The following is a 19,991-nucleotide window of genomic DNA, read 5'->3' as shown; positions in this document are numbered from 1 at the left end:
CATACTCGACGACTGGCTCATCAAGGGCAGCTCCAGGTCTAAAGTTCAAAGGGATGTTGTGATGCTTCAAGCTACGTGCTGCACTCTGGGCCTCTTGGTAAATGACAAAATCAATGTTCGTGCCAGTGTAGAGGACAGACTTCATCGGAGTGGTCCTCAACTCGACCTGCACCAGGGCATTCCTGCCACTGGAAATGTTCCACACGTTGACGAAACTCATCACGGAAGTCTCCGCATTTCCTTTGACTACTGCCAGGGTCTGCCTGCACCTGCTGGGCCACATGGCAGCGTGCACTTAGGTGGTCTGCCATGCCAGGCTCTGGATGCAGCCTCTGCAACAGTGGATGGCGGCAGTCTATTCCCAGTTCTGAGACCCCCTGGAAAAGATAGTTATCAAAGATCGATACTTGCCTCGCTGCAGTGGTGGACCAACCGCAGAATAGTCCTTGAAGGAGTTCCGTTCAACAACCCTGCCCCCTCCATTGAGTTGGTGTTGGACGCCTTGGACCTCAGCTGGGGGGTGCATATCGGCGTCCTCCAGACTCAGGGCATGTGGTTCCGGGACAAAGCATGGTTGCATATAAACGTCAAGGAGTTCCAAGCAGTCTGGCTGGCATGTGGAGTCATCTTGCCCCACCTGTTGGGCAAGGTAGTACAAGTCCTGATGGACAACACAGCCTCGACATTCTACATCAACTGGCAAAGGGGGGGCATGCTCATCGGTTCTCTGTCAGGAGGTGCTCCGTCTATGGGACTCCTCCGTCAGCCACGAAATCCACCTGGAAGCTTGTCACCTTCCCGGCATCAGGAATACACTGGCAGACCAGCTCAGCAGGGACTTCCCCTCTCATCACATGTGGTCGCTCCATCCAGAGATAGCCTGCATGATCTTCCGAAGGTGGGGAACTCCCAAGTTAACCTGCTACCAGACAGAACAGGAAATGCCACAGGTTTTATTCTCGACAGGGTCTGAGCAAGGACTCCCTTTCCAATGCCTTCCTCCTGTCGAGTTCAGGGAGCCTGATGTATGCTTTCCCTTTGATTCCACTCAGCAGCAGGGCCCTGGCAAAGATCAAGAGAGACCAGGCACAGGTTATCATGATCCCCTCTGCCCCCGACGTGGCCTCGCTAGCACTGGTTCAGCACTCTCATGAGCCTGTTGGCCCCTCCCTGGCCCCTGTCCAACCGACTGGACCTGCTATCACAGGACCATGGTCGGCTCTTACACCCCAAACTTTGGGTCCTTCCACCTCTCAGCATGGATCTGTTCAGGAGTCCAACAGGTCCTCCTGGAAAGTAGAAGCCCTCAACTAGACTGACTTACCTGGCCAAGTGGACAAGGTTTTCCCACTGGGCATCTGAATGAGGCATCTCTCCCTTGCGTTCCTCCATACGGGCTGTCCTCGACTGCCTGATCCATTTGAGGAACCAGGGCCTGGCACACTTTTCCATTATAGTGCATCTTGCAGCCATCTCCGCTTTTCACCTGCCGATCCAAATACAGACAGTGTTCTCACATGACATGACGGTCAGATTCTTGAGAGGGCTGGGTAGACTCTTCTCCCCAGGGACGGGAGCCGACACCTGTGGGAAGAGTCTCCCCAGCCCTCTCAAGAATCTGACCGTCATGTCATGTGAGAACACTGTCTATATTTGGATCGGCAGGTGAAAAGCGGAGATGGCTGCAAGATGGGATAGTGGGATCTTAACTTGGTCCTCTCTAAGGTCACTGGCCCACCCTTTGAACCGCTGGGGTCCTGCTCCCTTTCCCATTTGTAATGGAACGTCACGTTCCTGGTGGCAGTGATGTCAGTGAGATTGGTCTCAGAAATTAAAGCCTTGACCTCAGAACCATTGTACAGAGTCTTCTACAAAGATAAGATTCAGTTGCAGCCCCACCCAGCCTTCCTGCCAAAGGTGGTCTCCACCTTCCATATGAACCAGGACATCTTCCTCTCGGAGTTCTGTCCCAAACCACACAAGACCAGTAAAGAGAGGCGTCTTCGTGCCCTGGACGTCCAGAGGGCCTTGGCTTTTTACTTAGAACTTACCAAGCCTTTCTGTAAATCAACTCAACTCTTCATCGCTACAGCGGATAGGATGAAGGGTCACCCGGTGTCCTCGCAGAGGATTTCCAATTGGATTACCTCGTGCGTAAGAACCTGTTATGACGTAGTGGAGGTTCTGTTGTCGCCGATTGTCAGAACCCTCTCAATGAGAGCTCAGGTGTCTTCAGCGGCCTTACTGGCGCACGTTCCTATCCAGGACATCTGTAGAGCCACAACGTGGTCCTCTGTAAACACGTTTACTACTCATTATGACATCATTCAGCAGGCCAGGGACGACACTGGGTTCTGCAAAGCCGTGTTGCAATCTACACGTTTGTGAACTCCTACTCACCTCCAGGGGTACTGCTTTGGAGTCACCGAATACGGAATGGACATGAGAAAGCACTCGAAGAAGAAAAGACCATTACTTTTTTCATAACTGCTGTTCTTTGAGATGTGTTGCTTAAGTCCATTCCATGATCTGTCCTCCTCCCCCATTGTCAGCATTTCCAGCAAGAAGGAACAGAGTTCGGGGAGCTGGCAGCGCCACTCCAGGGAATGCTAGAGCTAGTACCCTATGGATACTGCTGAGGGAAAAACTTCTGGCACCCGCGCATGTGGCGAGCACACACACCTAATATGGAATGGACATGAGCAACACATCCAGAAGAACACCAGTTACGGAAAAGGTAACTGTCTTTTTTCCGTCTCTCCTCCATGCTTTTTAATCATTTCCATTGCCTGTGTCTGCACCCTTTCTGTTTCTGCCCTTTTTAAAGATGAACTTGAACACAGTATTCCAGATGAGGGCATATAATTGATTTATCTAATATTATAGTAATACCTGATTATAATTTGTTTTGTCAACAATGAAATTAATCTGCCACTGTGCTGCCCATTCGTTTAGATTTGTTAGGTCCCTCAGAGTGTTCTCTGGTATTGACTAGCTTAAATAATTCTGTCATCTGCAAATTTTGCTACCTCAATCTTCATTTCTTTTCCAGCATATTAATAAATGTATTAATAACAATTAGTTATAGAGAATCTTGTGGCACTCTATTGTTAACCTTATGAAATGTTAGAAATTGACCACATATTCCTACTCTCTTTTTGTATCTTAGCCAGTTTCCAATACAAGTAAGTATTTTACTTCTCACTCCTGACTCCTTAGTTACTTTAATACCCGTTTGTCAGGGACTATATGAAAGGCTTTTTAAAAGGCCAAATAAATTGTCGATTGTTTTTCCTTTCTCCATTCTTTTCTTTACACTGTAAGCACTGCAGTAAATTTGACCATCAGTTTTCCTTTAAAATCATACTATTTGTCCCTAATCTATCATGCCCATCAAGGTTTTTTATAATTCTGTATTTAATTGTTTCATCTAGTTTACCAGGTTTTGATGTAATGTTTATTGAGCTGTAATTCCAAGGACCACTTAATTGATTTTTTTTTTAAAGACTAGGTACTTTTGCTACCTTCCATCCTTTGATATACTAACTGATTTTAGTAAGGAAAAAGTTTCCCCATGTCCTAATGAATTTAACCCTCTTTTCTTTGCACCATCTTGTCCTCCATACATTGAGACTGCCTAATAGCCCTACACATAGAAGCATTTCAAAGAGAGCTTCCACAGGATACATCTATACTGCAAAAAAAAAAAAAAAACCAAAAAAACCCCAAACAAAAAAGCCCATGACAGCAAGTCTCAGAGCCTTGGATCAACTGAGTTGGGCTTGTGCTATACAGGGCTCAAAATAGCAGCGTAGACATTCCTGAAAAAGGTGGGAGCCTAGGCTCTGCAACCATCCCCGGGTTTCGGAGCCTGGGCTCCACCCTGAGCAGGAAAGTTTATACTGCTATTTTTAGCCCCATACCAAGAGCCCCACAAGCCTGAGTCAGTTGCCTTGGCTCTGAGACTTGCTGTCTTGTTGTTGTTATTGTTTTCTGTGTAGATGTAACCATAGAGGTACTGGATTTAAGCCCTTTTCTGTTAATCTAAATGTAGAATGAAATCCTGGCTCCATTGAAGTCAATGGGAAAAGTCCCATTGGCTGAAATTGGCCAGAATGACTCTCAGACACAGGAACTCTGTCCTACACTGCCCTGTTACTGGTCAAGTTGTATGCTACAACTGCAGGTTTCTCATTAGCACTTGCTTGTCTTGCACGTTCTTTGCATAGCAAACCACCAAAAGATTCTCACTCATCAGATACCCAGCTATCAATATTTCTAACCATCAAATCTTCCAGCACCACCTCCTGGCTCACAATTGTGCCCCCAACATACTGAATGAGTGTTGTAGGGCAGGCTATCTCCCCAGTACCCCCTTGTGTCCCGGGGCTGCTCTGCAGCAGCCTTCCCTCAGTTGCCCCCATAATGGACTTCCTTAAATAAACCATACACAGGCTTTTTTGATCAATAATGCTCCTTTCCCAAGGATCTAATTTATTGGCATAAAACACCAAAGTCCTGGGGCTTCTCTTCTTCCCTCCAAGTCTGCTCTTTGCAGCTCTTCCCTGCTTTGGCAGGCTCACAGTGCTTCCTGACTGGGATCTTTTTCTACTCATGTGGAGTCCACTCTCCCTGGCCCTCAGCCATCACTAGCTCTCTGATTTCCAGGCCCATACCTTACCCGCAATTTAGAGTTCCCTACTCACTGTAGCTCTTCCGAAGTTTCTACCACAGCTTCTTCTGGTTCTCTCCCAAAGCACCCCCCTCACCCCCCATTCCTCACTGGCTGAAGCTTTCTACTGCTCTTATAAGGGAAAAACCTGATCCCATTCATATGTGCCTACTTAGTTACTAAGGTTGGCTTACCCCAGGCCTCGAGTGCTTAAAGGGACAAGTCATCCTGTTACAACAAGGAATAATCAACACATTTTCAACAGCAATCAATTTAGAACTGTTCTATATATTATAAAATAAACATCTAATTAACAAACAAAACAAACATAAATCTGGCCCTTTAAAAAAGCTATTTTAATCCTGATCGGGTTGCTTTCAGCAGTCTGTTCCTAATCATTTTGCAGTGAAGTATAAACATCTCAGAGGTGTTTGTGCATTTAATCTCAAACTGTCAGACTAGGGAAGTGCAGATCATATTCTGGAGGAACAGCACCTGCTCTCTTCCTGATTTTGTTTTCTTTGGGAAAGGTTGAATACAGTATATCCTCCCAACCAGTTGTTTCAATGATGATAAAAATTTCACATCTCTCCTCCCTGTTTACTTAGTACTGCTGTGCCCTAGATATGACAACGTGTGCAGATCCAGTAGTAATAATGAAATCTATGGAAAAGAGGCACACCGAGGAGAAAAAAGACATTAGATGATGACAGCTTTTATTCCCTGCTGTTGTTGGACTGCAAACGGGTAGATAGTTTGCAACCAAGGCTGAAAAACATTTAAACTTTATTTACTAGACAATAAATAATACAAAAACTGCCTGCCAAATGTTGAAGATGAGAGCTGTCATTGAATTCATACTGTGGCTGTTGATGTTTTCTTTTAGTCTCACTAAAATAAGCCAGGGTTTTTCTGTTTTGGAAAAAACGGGGCCCAATCCTCCCCTCCACTGGCAAAATCCATGGGGATTTTAATAAAGAAAGCTTTGCAGAAATACTGCATCTTGTTACAGTTTGTGTACTGCTTTATTCCCTCAGTTGCACAGGGAAGGCAACCTTGCAGAAGTGGAGGGGGAGAGGCAGTTGCCAAGGTCAAGGATAATTGAGAAACACCACAAATCCCCACCCAGGCCTTCAGAGCAGATCTCTCCCCCCCTCCCCCCGTGTGGAATCCTGGGCAAAAGTATGATTGTACAGGCACTTCTAGAAATAAAAGAGACGATTTGGATTTAACTTTTTAGATTACATGATTACATATAGCGGTCTGGAGATCTTTCTACTGGTCTTCTTCCACCCTTGAAAGTGACACTGCATGCAAAGGCCTGCAGGCCCACTGGATGTATAATGTGAGATCTTTCATCAACTTCCAAATTATTTTAATTCACCCCTTCTTCCAGTGTTTCACTCATGCTTGCAGTTTATCTGCCAAACAATCCAGAATTGTCCCCGGTGTGATAAACTCAAACCCCTAACCTGTAGGAATCCTCTGGTTTCCCTTCCTTCTGCTGCTGTCAGGCCCATCAGTCCTCACAACTTTCAGAAACCCTCCAAACATCCATATCTCCATGTTCAAATTACAGTATGTAATCAGGGAGCATTCTGGGAAGGGGATGGTGGACTTGTCATAGAGGTCAGGAGAGTGGGCAGCTAGAGGTGATGGGGCACCAGAGTATTTTGTATTTTCTTTTGGAAGCTGGGAAAATAAAATATAAACACCCCCAACTCTGTTCCAGTATACTGGATTTCTGCTTATGTTGCTGAATGTTGCTTTAGTACATGGTTCTCAATCACTGGGGGACCACGAGCAAGTTTCAGGGAGTCCTCCAAGCATGGTCAGCGTTAGACTCGCTGGGGTCCAGGGCAGAAAGCTGAAGCCCCACCACATGGGACTGAAGTCCGGGGCCATGAGCCCTGTCACCTGGTGCTGAAGGTGAAGCCTGAGCAATGTAGCTTGGTGGTGGGCCCTGTGGCATGGGGCCTCAGGCAATTGCCCTTCTTGCTACCCCCTAACGCCAGCCCTGGCTTTTATATGCAGAAAAACAGTTGTTGTGGTACAGATGGGCCATGGAATTTAGCATGTTGGGGGGCCTCAGAAAGAAAAAGGTTGAGAACCCCTGCTTTAGTATATTATAGCATCATCAGTGATCCAAAATGTTGCATAAGTAGCAAGTTAACATTATCAAGAGTAACCTAACTTTTCATGTGCTTTTTGCCATTTGTGTTTTTCAGTTATCTTTCTTAATACTGCACTAATCACGTGGAGTTTGCATTTAATTCTAGCAGTAGTTTTTGTGCTGCCATCTGAAACATTCACATTCATTATCCCTTCAACTGAGAGAGTTTCATTATACATCTCTCAAAAGCAAATTCACTAAGGTGACTGAAAACAACCTAGCACGTTTTTCTACAAGGTTTTGTATTGTAATGTAATAAGTGTACACACACTCAAAGCTTTGGCAAGTCATAATGGCTTAATGTTTGTTTATTTGAAGAAGCAAATAGATGTTTGTGTAAATATTTGCTTGTAAGCAGCTTTTTTAAAAATTTTAATGTAACTTCTTGTACTCCAAATCCTAAAGACCTTACTAGTTTTTACTCAGACTTTAATTCATTGGGGCCCTGTATGAAGATGGAAAAATAGGTGTATATTTTTCTGACGAAGCATGAGAAGGATATAATGTATACAGAAAATACCCTGAAAATAGTTACACATTAACATCATGTTGTGACAGGATAGCCTGCACTGCAAGGTTGTAGATTCAGTGGTCCTGATAGTTCTAAACTGATGGTTGAAACAGTTCAAAAATGTCAAATTTCAAAGTTTTCCAACTAAACAAAGGGGATGATTTTTTCATGAAAATTCACCCCATTTTTCTGCCAGCTCTTTGTGGATCCTTCACCTTCACGTGAATTGTGAGATTGTGTCAGTCACTTACTACAGGGGAAGGGCTCAGCTTTATCTTCCGAACATTCCCATCTGCCTTAAACTTACTCCTTTCCATGTCTGCTGTCTCCTTCTGTTCCCTGATTCCTTCCTCATGGCAGATTAGCCTTACCTGTCCCCAGGACCTTAAAGTAGACAAACTCAGCAGCATGAAGCAGAAGGAACAAAAGGAGTATGTATCCTGTTGCAAGTGCAGGACCTCCTTTGTAGAAGAGGACTGCTTGCTTTGTTCCCAAGAAAGATTATCCCAAGGGGCCTCTCTGACCTGGAGGAGTTTCCTATAGAATAACCAGGCAGACCAGTATGGAGCATCAGTGGGTCACATTGAGAAAGCAAGTAGCCTTTCTGACTCCCTTGTGGATAGGCAGGCAGCTCTAGGATGGAGTCTCAACACTGTAGAAGCTCTAGCCTGTCAAACCTTTGAAGTCCTGCAGCCTTCAGTGGGATCAGGCAGTAACTCTTCAATGCCCCTAGGCTAGCACAAACAGGCCAGTAAGCAGAAGAGGAAATGCCTCAAGAAGATAACCCTTACAGCATCCTTTCACTCAAGTAGCTTCAACCCGCTTCTTAACTGGCCCCTCAGTCAGCTGGTATAGTGGATAATAAGCAGGCAGTGTGCCCCTTAAGGCTCCTCTCTGGGACACTTCCTCCCAGAACATCATGGAATTTTACCTGGGATCTCTGGTCCAGGCATCCAGCTCCTTGCTGAAAGTGCCCCAAGGGTGTTGATAGATCAGTGATACTCAGACCTCAGTGGTTCAGGAGCCAGATTAGAGATCAACTTTACCCAAAAGAGCCACAGTAATAGTGTGATTCTGTGGTTTCATTTATTGTAGTATTATATATTCAGTCACACAGTGTTTTGACATGTGCTGCAAAGAGCTGTAGGAGACCCATTAAAGAGTCTCTATGGCTTGAAAGCCTCAGTCTGAGTATCACTGAGATAGATGCTGCTAACACTGGACAGACAGGTGGATTTCTTTACTCCACCCTCCAATGTCTCAGAACTCATTCTCCCTTCCCCTTGTTGTAACTGGGGATAAAAATGTATTTTAGCCAAACTTAAACCTTCTCTGAAGAACTCATAGAAGCAGTAGTGCTTTTTCTGAAATTCCTTCTTCAATTACATTAATCTTCAGCAGTGTGCTTGAATAATTTAACTATCCCTTGAAATAAATATATTCAGTACACTCAAAGGTCGCTTCTTAATCTTCTTTGCTCTAGAAATAAGATCTCTGTGAGGTGGTAACTGAAGAGATGATCATAGTAGTACATCTTGCACTTCGGGGTCTGAGCTCTCCTCTTTATTTACCATAATCTCTTGAACTTCTAGTAAAAATGTTGTAGGCTCTGTAAAGATCAATTTGCTGCTTTGAAATTCAGTCTCAAAACTTCTCCCAAGATGTTTTTGCCAACATTAGAACTTTCATTATGAGCCAGGAAGCCCAGAACTCCCAAGTTACTACTTTTAATACTGTTTTTATGAAATCCTATTTAGAATGAATAGTTTCAATGAATCTATGCCGATTAGCACCCAGCTAAGAATCAAGCCAATATCTTTAATCCCTGTATTTAATACTATATGCAAAGAATCTGCTTTAGCAGCGAGTACTTGAGACTGATCTTTTCAGTTTAAAATTTTAGGGCTCGATCTTCATCATAGTAAATCTGCTTAGCAGTCTTGGCTTCAGTGCAGCTACACTGATACGTATCAGCTGGGGGGGGGTCTGGTCTATAGTGTTAAAGGTCCCTGAACTGTTGATCAATAGAAAGAATTCTCCCAGGAATGTAGTCTTTTTTTTTTTTCCCCCTCCAGTTTTTCACGATAAGTCACCATTAAATTAAATCAATAAACTGAAAAGGTGGTCAAAATGTTTTGGTTGGTCAGCCACAAAAGATTCTTGTTTGGGAGGAATAGATTCATATCTTTCAGGGCCAGAAGGGACCATTGTAATAATCTAGTCTGACCTCCTGTATAACACAGACTACAGAATGTCCCCAAAATAATTCCTAGAGCAGATCTTTTAGAAAAACAGCCGATCTAGATTTAAAATGGTCATTGAAGGAGAATCTACCACTACCCTTGGTAAAATGTTCCAGTGGTTAATTACTCTCACAGTTACAAATTTACACCTTATTTCCTGTCTGAATTTGTCTAACTTCAACTTCCAGCCATTGGATCATGTTATACCTTTGTCTGCTAGACTAAAAAGCCCATTATTAAACGTTTGTTCCCCATTTAGATACTTACACCCTTAACCTTCTCTTTAAGCTAAACATATTGAACTGTTTGAGTCTACCATTGTAAAACAGGTTTTCTAATCTTTTAATAATTCTCGTGGCTCTTCTTTGAGCCCTCTCTAATTTATCAACAGCCTTCTTAAATTGTGGGCACGAGAACTTGCATCAGTATTCCAGCTATGGTTGCATCAGTGCCCAAGTACTCCTAGCCAAGATTCCCCTGTTTATGCATCCCAGGATCACACTGGCTCTTTTGGCCACAGTGTCACACTGGAAGCTTATGTTCGGCTGATATCCACCATGATCCCAAATCTTTTTCAGAATCACTGCTTCCCACGATAGAATCCCCTGTCTTCTGTACAGCCTATGTTCTTCTCCCCCAGATATATACAATAGATAACCTGGTCTCTGCAGGGGAGATGTGTTTAGAGCCCTCGACTACAGTGTGCTCTCTGTGACCACGTCCAGGTAACTTAAAATTAAAATCTAGGGGGAGAAATTCCCTGTCACTTAGTATTTTTAGAAACCAAAAGGTCCAAGCTAAAAATTTCAGCAGCTAAGGATCAAAACATCATTGACTTGGAAACCCCTGATCCAATAAAAAAGGCAGCGTGGGTGGGTGGAAATAACAGCTGGTAAACAACCATAGCAGTGAGGCACTTGGAGCAATAGGGTCTAGATACTTATTAGAAAGGAGCCAGGATTTGTAGGCTCCTCTGTCTGGTATCAGTTGTTGAGCAAGTAAGTCTCTATCTAAGTAAGTGAGTCTCTATCTGGGTGACAGCTGTTACAGCAGTGGTAGTATCTTTTAAGCGATCCTCTCTCTGGTGCACCCTTCCTGGAGCTGCAGGTCTCTGAGACAGCAGCAACTTTTACAGCAGCTCTCTGTTAGACGCCCCTCTCTTGGGTGTGCAGGTCCAGCCATAATTTAGCCTAAAATCTTCATCTCTGTTGTTTAGTTGAATGACTCAAGAGAGAGTTATGAAATCATAATATCTTATTAACAAGGACTTTAAAAACAAAGTAAATCTTCAAAGCGTAGGCTGACACTGAGTTAAAATGTCATAAATCTGTATGATGATAATCTTGACTATTTAGGTTCTATAGTCTGTGAACTTGTTTATCCTAAAGTTTTCAAAGAGAAAATGAAAATTATGTTCCATGGTCTAAACTGAAACATCGGTCTAACTTGTATATCTGCTATATTTGGGCCAATGTACTTCATAATTATGATTAACATAAATTAACATAATTCCAGCAGAACTACATAATCAGCCCTCTTCATAGAGTGGAGAGCTGTAGAGATGTACATTGAAAGATGACTCTTATGAATAAACAAGTTATTGAACATTATTTTAAACGTTCAATGTCAAAACAGTTCATTATTGAATATTCTTGTTAATGAAGGTTGAATCTCAGAAGTCTTGGAGGTCTGGTTTGGATAAGCATCGAAAAGTTCATATGCTTATCTAACCCCCGATCCTTTTTGAGTTTCCCTTTCTGGCTCCTCAATGCTCTTCCAATCCTCTTATCTTCATAAGAAATTTTCAGGGGGACTTTCTGTGCCTTTTCTTCTCCCTACATTCCTTCCAGCCTGTCCAACATCAAGGGCCCTTCCCAGAGGAAGTAGATGTCTTTCCAATAACATTGGCAAGATCTGTTGCCTGTTTTAAATTGTGACTCCTTTGTGGTTTTACTTTTACAGTTTGTCTTTGTTAAAAATTTTCAGCACACTAGAACAAAACCTTGAGGAGTTATGTTAACTGACACAATGTTAACTGAAACTTAGCCATCAGTGTAGATAGGGACAAATCACATTCAGTAATACAGCTCCTCACTGCTGGGTTCTAACTCAATGTAAATAAGTACTGAAGACAACCCATTAGTGATACCCCAGAATGCCAGGGTTTGAGGCTTCTTCAGGTGCTATGGAAGAATGCCCAGAGCTGACACCAGCATAGAGAGGATCCACTACCAAAGGTAGTAAAGGAAAGGCGGAACTATTTGAACCTGGGATGGAAGGATAGGCTTCTGATTAAAGACTAAACCTGGGATTCAAGAGATCTGGGTTCAATTTCTAGACTCTCTAGGTGACCTTGAGAAATTTACTTTGTCTCTTTGCCACAGTTTCCCATCAGTTACATGGGGATTATACTTCACTGCCTCACAGGGGAGTTGAGACACTCAGATACTACAGTCCTGGGGCAAATACCTAGATAGGATGGGTACAAGTTTAAATTGTCTTACGGTAGATGACTGGGTGCACCTCTTTGCAGGGCTGATGGAATATCCTGCTCGTGCTTTAGATTTTCCCATTTGTGGCTAATTGTTGTTCTATGGTCACAAAAACACACAGTCCAAACAATAACCAGAATCAAATGATTATATATCTTTGTTATTTAATCCCAATAATTTTACTGCCTGACAAGCATTTAAGATACAAAAAAGATTGTCCTCCAACTTGGTGACAATAATATTCTCGAATATAGTGAGATCTACATATACCCCATATTCCCATGGACAACAAATCTGTTTTTGAAACTTTTAAAATGTTAATTTTAAATTTAATTTAATTTTAAAATTTTAAAAGGCCAATAACTGACCTGACAGCATACCTGCCTAACCTTAGGCCTTTGACCTGAGTCTTAGTCTATGTGGGACTTTCTCCTTTGTGAAAGTGATGTTGACTAGACTAAAAAGAAAAGAATACTATACAGGCAGGCCACAAAGCAAATAGTTTTTGAATTCCAGCATCATTCAGTTTCACTTAAAATAAAGGATTTTATTTTTCCCATTTAAAAAGGAAAAGGTCAGCCAAAAGGAAGAGCTCAGGATTTTCAATCTTGCACTTTTAGCAGGCATGCCTAATAGATTCCCTTTCTCCCAATGATCTACCCCACAATAAACTGCTAGAAACATAAGGAACTAGATATTTATGCAAGCATCAGATAAACCTGCTGTCCTCTTGAAGCTTCATTTTGTTTTAGAATATTTTTGAAAACAGTAGTTCGTAAATATGTCATGTTCGCCAAAATCAGCCAATGTTTCCATTATTTGGTCAAAATTTAAGTGCATTATTTTTTCCCCACTAGATGGCTTTTCAGTAAAATGGCATGTCAGACTATTAATTGCCACTACTGCTTTAAAGCTTTTGTATTGTACCTGGAGTGGTATCTCTTTTGAATTAAAGCATACAATGAAAGTAAGATCACGAAGAAAAATATTTAAATTGTATTTGGTTACGGGGGGGGGGGGGGAAGGGGCAGAGAGAAAATAAAGAAATTGAAAAGAAAATCTTTATATTTAAGATAAGTGAAAATTGTCTTTACAATGTTCCTTTTTTTAAAAAACATATAGATTTTAATGTTGCCTGTGTTTTCTTAAATTATCAGTGTAGTTCTTGACTTAATTTGGTTAAATTTATATTTATATTTTATCATAGCAGCAGTTCACACATAAAAAGTCAAATATGTAACATGGATAGAAATGCCAAAAAGTCTCACACAACAAAAGATTCAAAATGATTATCAGCTCTGCATGATTGTGATAATGTCCATGCTCACAGTCATGGTGTCTTCATAAATAGAGACTCTACAGTGTTTTATCTGTATGTTTACATTGTTTCTTGCCTAGTTTCTGCAGTTTTAAATATTGAACAGTTATTAGTTAGTAACCTTGTTTTACTTTAATAACTGATAACCACAAATATCCTTTTCTCCATAAAGTGTTAATAGTCATTTGGCCTTTTGACCCCCGGTTTTGACTTTCAGTAAGGCCACAATCTGTGCACATGCAACTATGCATGCACATACTATCTGTGCACTAATATCTGTAGATGCAGGTGGTTGAATTGGCATATACAGAATGATGTTAGGAAATGGAATTTGCAGGTGAAACATTTGGCATTTTTGCATACAGGTGTCAGTACACCAAAAGTGCAGTCATTGATGTGATTGTGAAAAGTTGTAATGCTAAAGTGGAGGCCAGAATCTGAAAATCAAGCTCTGATTGTCTAATGTAAAGTTTGCCTCAATTGTTCATTTTCATGATAGGTATGACTATTGTAAGGTTCTGCTGTTTCATATTTCTTGGCTGAGTTAGACAACCTATGATTCAGGACCTTCCTATTCCATAACATCAGTAGACCTTGGCCTTTCACATAACAGTAGACTCCAAAGGGCTGGCTTGGGAAGTCCAGAATGTTGCTTCAGGATATAAGTCTCTCTCAGAATGACTGTAATGTATTATGTAGTACGTAAAATAAATTACAGTATAGTAAGTCTCCCCCAACCCCATAATATCTGCATTCCTTTTACATGATTAGGAAAAGGCAAGATTTGCTCAAAATGGAGAGCACATACTGGTACCCCATCTCTCTTCAGAATCCAACCAGCTGCTGTGAAAAAGGACCTGGGATATCACTAGCTAGGAGATTAAGGACTGGATTCTGCAAATTGTTAAACACCCTCAACTGCCATTAAAAGAATCTCACAATCTCTTCACATACTTGTTAAATAAAAGGGATGACAAAATTGAATCATTATGGTACTCCACAGGTGACAAGTGTAAGGAAGAAGAGTAATTAAAACATCCTAAGCTTCTGAGATCACTACAAAAATAATGAATGAAACCAGTTCCAGATCATTTATGAGCCCCCTCGGGTCCCAGGGACAAATCAGCAGCACCCACAGCATCAAAGCCTGCTTAGATCTAGTAGTATCATTGTGGATGTCTGACTTCTTCTCATTTCCCCGAGGAAATGATACACAAATGAATCATCTGTGTGCCATGCCCAGGTCTGAAGCCAAACTGATACTGGTTTAGAAAAACTGGAGAAAATCAAATACTATTGGGGTTGGCCTACTATCCCCTTCTCAGTGATCTTCCCCAGAAATCAGGGGTTACAGGTAATTGGTGAGGTTGTTAATCCCTAGTGACAATTTTTATGAGCCAGAGCCAGGCCATAGCATAGTGTTTAACAATAGCTGCCAGTTTGACTTCCCTAAGGGAGGCATTAACAATTCCTGCCAATAAAGGTCTAAGGCATTCTCAACCGACATGGGTCTAATTTTCAGGTGGGTGAATGGACATTTCCCAGCACATTTCAACTGTGAGACTGGTAGAATCTCAGTCAGGGGAGGCAGTGCATGTGATTCCTTCTGGTTTGATGTTGCAGCTACTCTGCTACTGAGACTGACCCAAATCTAACCATCTTATCTGCAGAAAAGATGAGAAACAGTCAACTCTGAAACCTTGTAAAGGCAGCGTATATGAATGGGGAGACCCATGACTTGGAATGGGGCTGCTGGATAGGAGTTTACAGATGGTATTCCTACTGCTAAAGTAGTTCTTCCTCATCTCAAGTTATTGAGAACTTTGGTTTTAGTGCTGAAGGTCACAAGTTGAGTCCCTACTGATGGCTGCAGTGTTTGTGCAGTAACTGGGAATTCACTGGGACAGAGGTAAAGAATTAAATGTTTGTCTTTACCACAACCCTGGGATAGGTTCAGAAAAAAACTCCCTATGGCACAATGAGGAGATTCCTATCTGGTCTTCTACCATTGATAGCTTAGTTTCCTCTTCTCCTGCTTTATTTATTACAGGCCAGTCAGCTTCAGCCTTTGTACAAATAACCACCCAACACATGCCTTGCTGCTCCTTATCCTGAGGGAGCAGGTGGGAAGAAAGGCTCAGGAAATGAGGGATGCTCTGTCTTCCTGCTGCTCGCCATGGCACCGCCTAAAAACTTAGAAACTACCTACTTCCACTTGTGATTCTTCCCCCCTAACCCTGACTTCACCTATCTCTGTCTTGTTTCCAAAACTGCCCCACTCCTTCCAGTTAGTCAAGTTATGTCTGTGCCTGGGGCATTTATCCACTGTAACCTATTTAGAGCTTTGATTTCTACCTTTAAAATGTTCTCTCACTTAAAACCAGTTCTTCACATATTTGAGTCAATTAACTTCAGTAGAGTTACCCCTGATTTACAGCAACCTGAGTGAAGAATCTGTCCTTTTGATTTTTGCCCCTTTACCTTTTTTAAAATACATGCTTCAGGGTTGCCCTTTAACTTAAAAAAAAAATTGGTGCTGGAGCTGTTATTCTTTTCTTAATTCACCGCATTGCGGCATGCCATTGGAAGTATGGTCCAGTGGTAGGGCATGGGACACAGGTGAGCTGGGTTATAGTCTGTCTGTCTCTCATATGGATCAGCAATGTGATCTGGGAGAAATCATTAAACTTTCTTCCTCAGACTCACTATATCTAAAATAGAGAGATGGTTGAAAATCACTGTATCAGTGCTAAGTGGTGTTATTTGTCAGGCAGTATATCCACTGTAAACCACAATTTATGAGAAGACGGTCTCGATCCTTACTCTGAATTCCCTTCCTTTTGCGAATTCAAGTCAGACCAACATTAATTTGACATTTTTTGTAGTTTATTCTTAAACCCGTCCCTCGCCAAACATCTTGCTTTTTGAGTTACCGTAAGCCTACTGCAAATAAACTAATCATAGAAATTAAATAGTGATAAAACTGTTGTTGGCTTCATATAATAAATTTTATCCAGTATTTAAATGGCAATTATTTCCAGAAACTTGGCAATTGTAGCCACACAAACGATCAAATTGATTCCCGTCACAGTCCATCTTTGTCTGGAAAGGAAATGCCAGTAGTGTGTGAAAAATGGATTATTAAGGACCTTGGTTCTCTGAAGGTGGCTCGTATGTTCTGTTTGCTAACACAGCATCTTACTGGAAAAAAAAAAAAAGTGCAGCTTTTCCCTATCCCAGATTATTTTCCCTACAAATCTTTGGAGCAGGGGCATGTGGAATTAGTTTAAGCAAAGCTGAACCTTGATCCTTCTGACCGCCTTGTCTTTCCTGTGCTGTTTTGTCTATGCCTGCCTCAGAATATGTCAACAAATTTCCTCTAAACTCGGAAGGTGGGGGGAAGGAATGGTGATTCTCGCTCTCTCTCTCTTTTTTTAAGGGAATAATTTAGAACAGACGTGCTTTCAAAAATGGTACAAGTTTGTCTTGTAAAATATTTGTAAAGAAAAATAGGCTCAGGATCTCCTAAAGTAATCCCTGCTGAGTTTTGGAGATGTCACAAAGGCCATTGTTTTTATTACATTGCTATAATTCTTTTCTCACACAATTTGATTATAAATCAAGATACATTTATAACGAAAGCAGCATCTCAGAATGTAAACTGAATAAGCAAAACTACATATAGTATAAAGAGCAAAAAGCAGCTGTGGCTGAAGTGTGGTTTGTTTGTTTCCTATTATATTAAAAAATAGATTTTTTTTTCATGTATCAGAGGGGTAGCCATGTTAGTCTGTATCCACAAAAACAACGAGGAGTCCGGTGGCACCTTAAAGACTAACAAATTTATTTGGGCATAAGCTCTCATGGGTAAAAAACCCACTTCTTCAGATGCATGGAGTGAAAATTACAGATGCAGGCATTATTATACTGACAAATGAAGAGACGGGAGTTACCTTACAAGTGGAAACCAGTGTTGACGGGGCCAATTCAATCAGGTTGGATGTGGTCCACTCCCAATAATTGATGAGGCGGTATCAATACCAAGAGAGGCAAAGCTGTTTTTGTATTGAACCAGCCACTCCCAGTCCCTATTCAAGCCCAAATTAATGGGGTTAAATTTGCAAATGAATTTTAGTTCTGCAGTTTCTCTTCGAAGTCTGTTTTTGAAATTTTTTTGTTAAAGGATGGCATCTGTTATAGAATGTCCAGGGAGACTGAAGTGTTCTCCTACTGGCTTTTGTATGTTACCATTCCTGATGTCTGATTTGTGTCCATTTATTCTTTTCTGTAGGGATTGTCCAGTTTGGCCAATGTACATGGCAGAGGGGCATTGCTGGCACATGATGGCACATATCACATTAGTAGATGTGCAGGTGAATGAGCCCCTGATGGTGTGGCTGATGTGCTTGGGTCCTCTGATGGTGTTGCTAGAGTATATATTGGGACAGAGTAGGCAACAGGGTTTGGCCATGTACATTGGCCAAACCGGACAGTCTCTACGTAAAAGAATAAATGGACACAAATCAGACATCAGGAATGATAACATACAAAAGCCAGTAGGAGAGCACTTCAATCTCCCTGGACATTCTATAACAGAGTTAAAAGTAGCCATACTTCAACAAAAAAATCTTCAAAAAGACTTCAGTATTGTTGGGTGGGTTAAGGGTACCACTGTTTCATTGTTGCTTTATCAATGCATTATTTGAACTAACAGCAATTCGTTATTAACCTCACAAATGAATTGAGGATACAATCTGACTCTTATAAGTGAGTTCAAAAAGACTTGCATGTTTTACATTCCCTGGTATTTACAGCTTTTAAAGTATACTGAATCATTAGAAATAGTTTTGCCATATATATTCCTCCTATGATTGCTGCATTAAAGCCAACCCATCTTTTGTGCTTCAGTTCTTTTGACATCTTCAGAAGAAATCTTGACACTGCAGTTTTTGAACCAATGTCACTAGAGAACCTTTGTATGTTTAAACGCTAGATGATATTTCCCTCATCCAAGCTGATTTATAAGGAAAAAAGCAAAAATGACACTTCAAGAAATATACCATTGTATTTTCTACTCATAAACTATTGAACATTAGTGGAAAAAGTAAGAAATGTTAGAATGCAACACAGAGCAATTCCATGACCTACTTCGGTTTTGGGTCAGATACAATATATAAAGAGTAATTACTTCATTCATAGGGGACCACGTTAGTTCGTAGTTTGTAATGGAAGAAATTTTAAAGTAAAAAATTTCTATCCATACATTTTGCTTTTCAAAACTTTGCTAACCTTGAAAAGCATCTTTTTAAATAAAACACTTTAAAGAAAATACATTATAGGCAGGATGACAATGAATCAATCCATTAGTAAATTTTTGGCTTATTTGTCAGACCTCCGAATCACGTGTGTTCTGAGAAAGGCCAGGAGAAAATTACTTTTAGCTGCTGCAGTGGTAGAGTCGTTACATGCAGCATTTCTCAGTGGTAGAAGCTGACTACATATGGATCTGATGCTATGTGGCTACTGGGTGAGGATTCTTGGCGAGGTCTGCTAGGGGAAGAGAACAGAGTATCAACATGGGGCATGCCTTGTGAGGAGTGGTCCTTCAGGTGCATATCTGCTTAGCCTACTTCTTGTCAGTTTCATCTGTTCCGCTAACTGACAGTTCCTTCAGGAGGCAAAAAAACCGGCAAAATGTTGCTGTTAGTAAAACCATTAGCATGAAAAGGACTTGTAAGGGATGATTCCTAGTTTTCATAGGCAAATGATCACCCTGTTTTGGTCATTTCACACACACACAAAAAATTGATCAAAGAATCTTAAAAGTTGAAAAAGATAATGAAATTGGATGTATACTTACTTAGACCTTTACATTAACACTAGGTGCATGCTGTTACATGGGTATAATTCATAAAGTGTAAAAAAAGACGAAAAATGGCTCAGAACTTAAAAATTGGATGGCCACAGACTGCAAGTCCGTGATTATTGAACCTGATGATAGTCTGAACAAAACAAGAACTCTCAACCATGCGTGTAGCTGTTTCCATTGCTTCACACTGACTGTACAGAGAGAAGGTGGGTCAGGTAATACCTTTTATTGGACCAACTTCTGTTGGTGACAGAGAGAAGCTTTCGAGTTTACACGGAGCTGCTCTTCTCCGAGACCTGAAGAAAGAGCTCTGTGTGATCTTGAAAGTTTGTTTCTCTCACCAGCAGAAATTGGTTCAATAAAAGACATTACCTCACCCACCTTGTCTCTCTAATATCCCGGGACCAACGTGGCTACAACAACACGGATGTTCTAGGCTTCAAAGAGGAACAACACAAAGTGACAATCTTGGAATCTTATTATGTAGATAAAGTAAAGTAATGGCTCTATGAATCAAAATCCAATACAGCTTGGAAACCTGGCTAAGGAAGTCACCAAACTATCATACAGAATGCCACCTCTCCTGGAATTGTTCATTCCTTTTAGGGCTGACGCATTACAAGCCTCTAAAACAGCTAACTATGCAAAATATTTTGTAAGGAAGTTGTACACTTACATACACTGCATTGACACTGGCACTTGGAATATTAAGA

General features: G+C 41.4%; 1 protein-coding gene across 17 annotated transcripts in view; it reads left to right on the top strand.

The window, feature by feature from the left end:
- Nucleotides 1-19,991, top strand: part of MCTP1 (multiple C2 and transmembrane domain containing 1) — a 476,976-nt gene that overhangs the window by 438,878 nt on the left and 18,107 nt on the right. The gene's annotated exons all lie outside the window — the stretch shown is intronic.

Source organism: Lepidochelys kempii, chromosome 5 (genome assembly GCF_965140265.1).
Source record: "Lepidochelys kempii isolate rLepKem1 chromosome 5, rLepKem1.hap2, whole genome shotgun sequence".
Taxonomy (NCBI): Eukaryota; Metazoa; Chordata; order Testudines; family Cheloniidae; genus Lepidochelys; species Lepidochelys kempii.
This window is presented reverse-complemented; position numbering and strand designations above follow the sequence as displayed.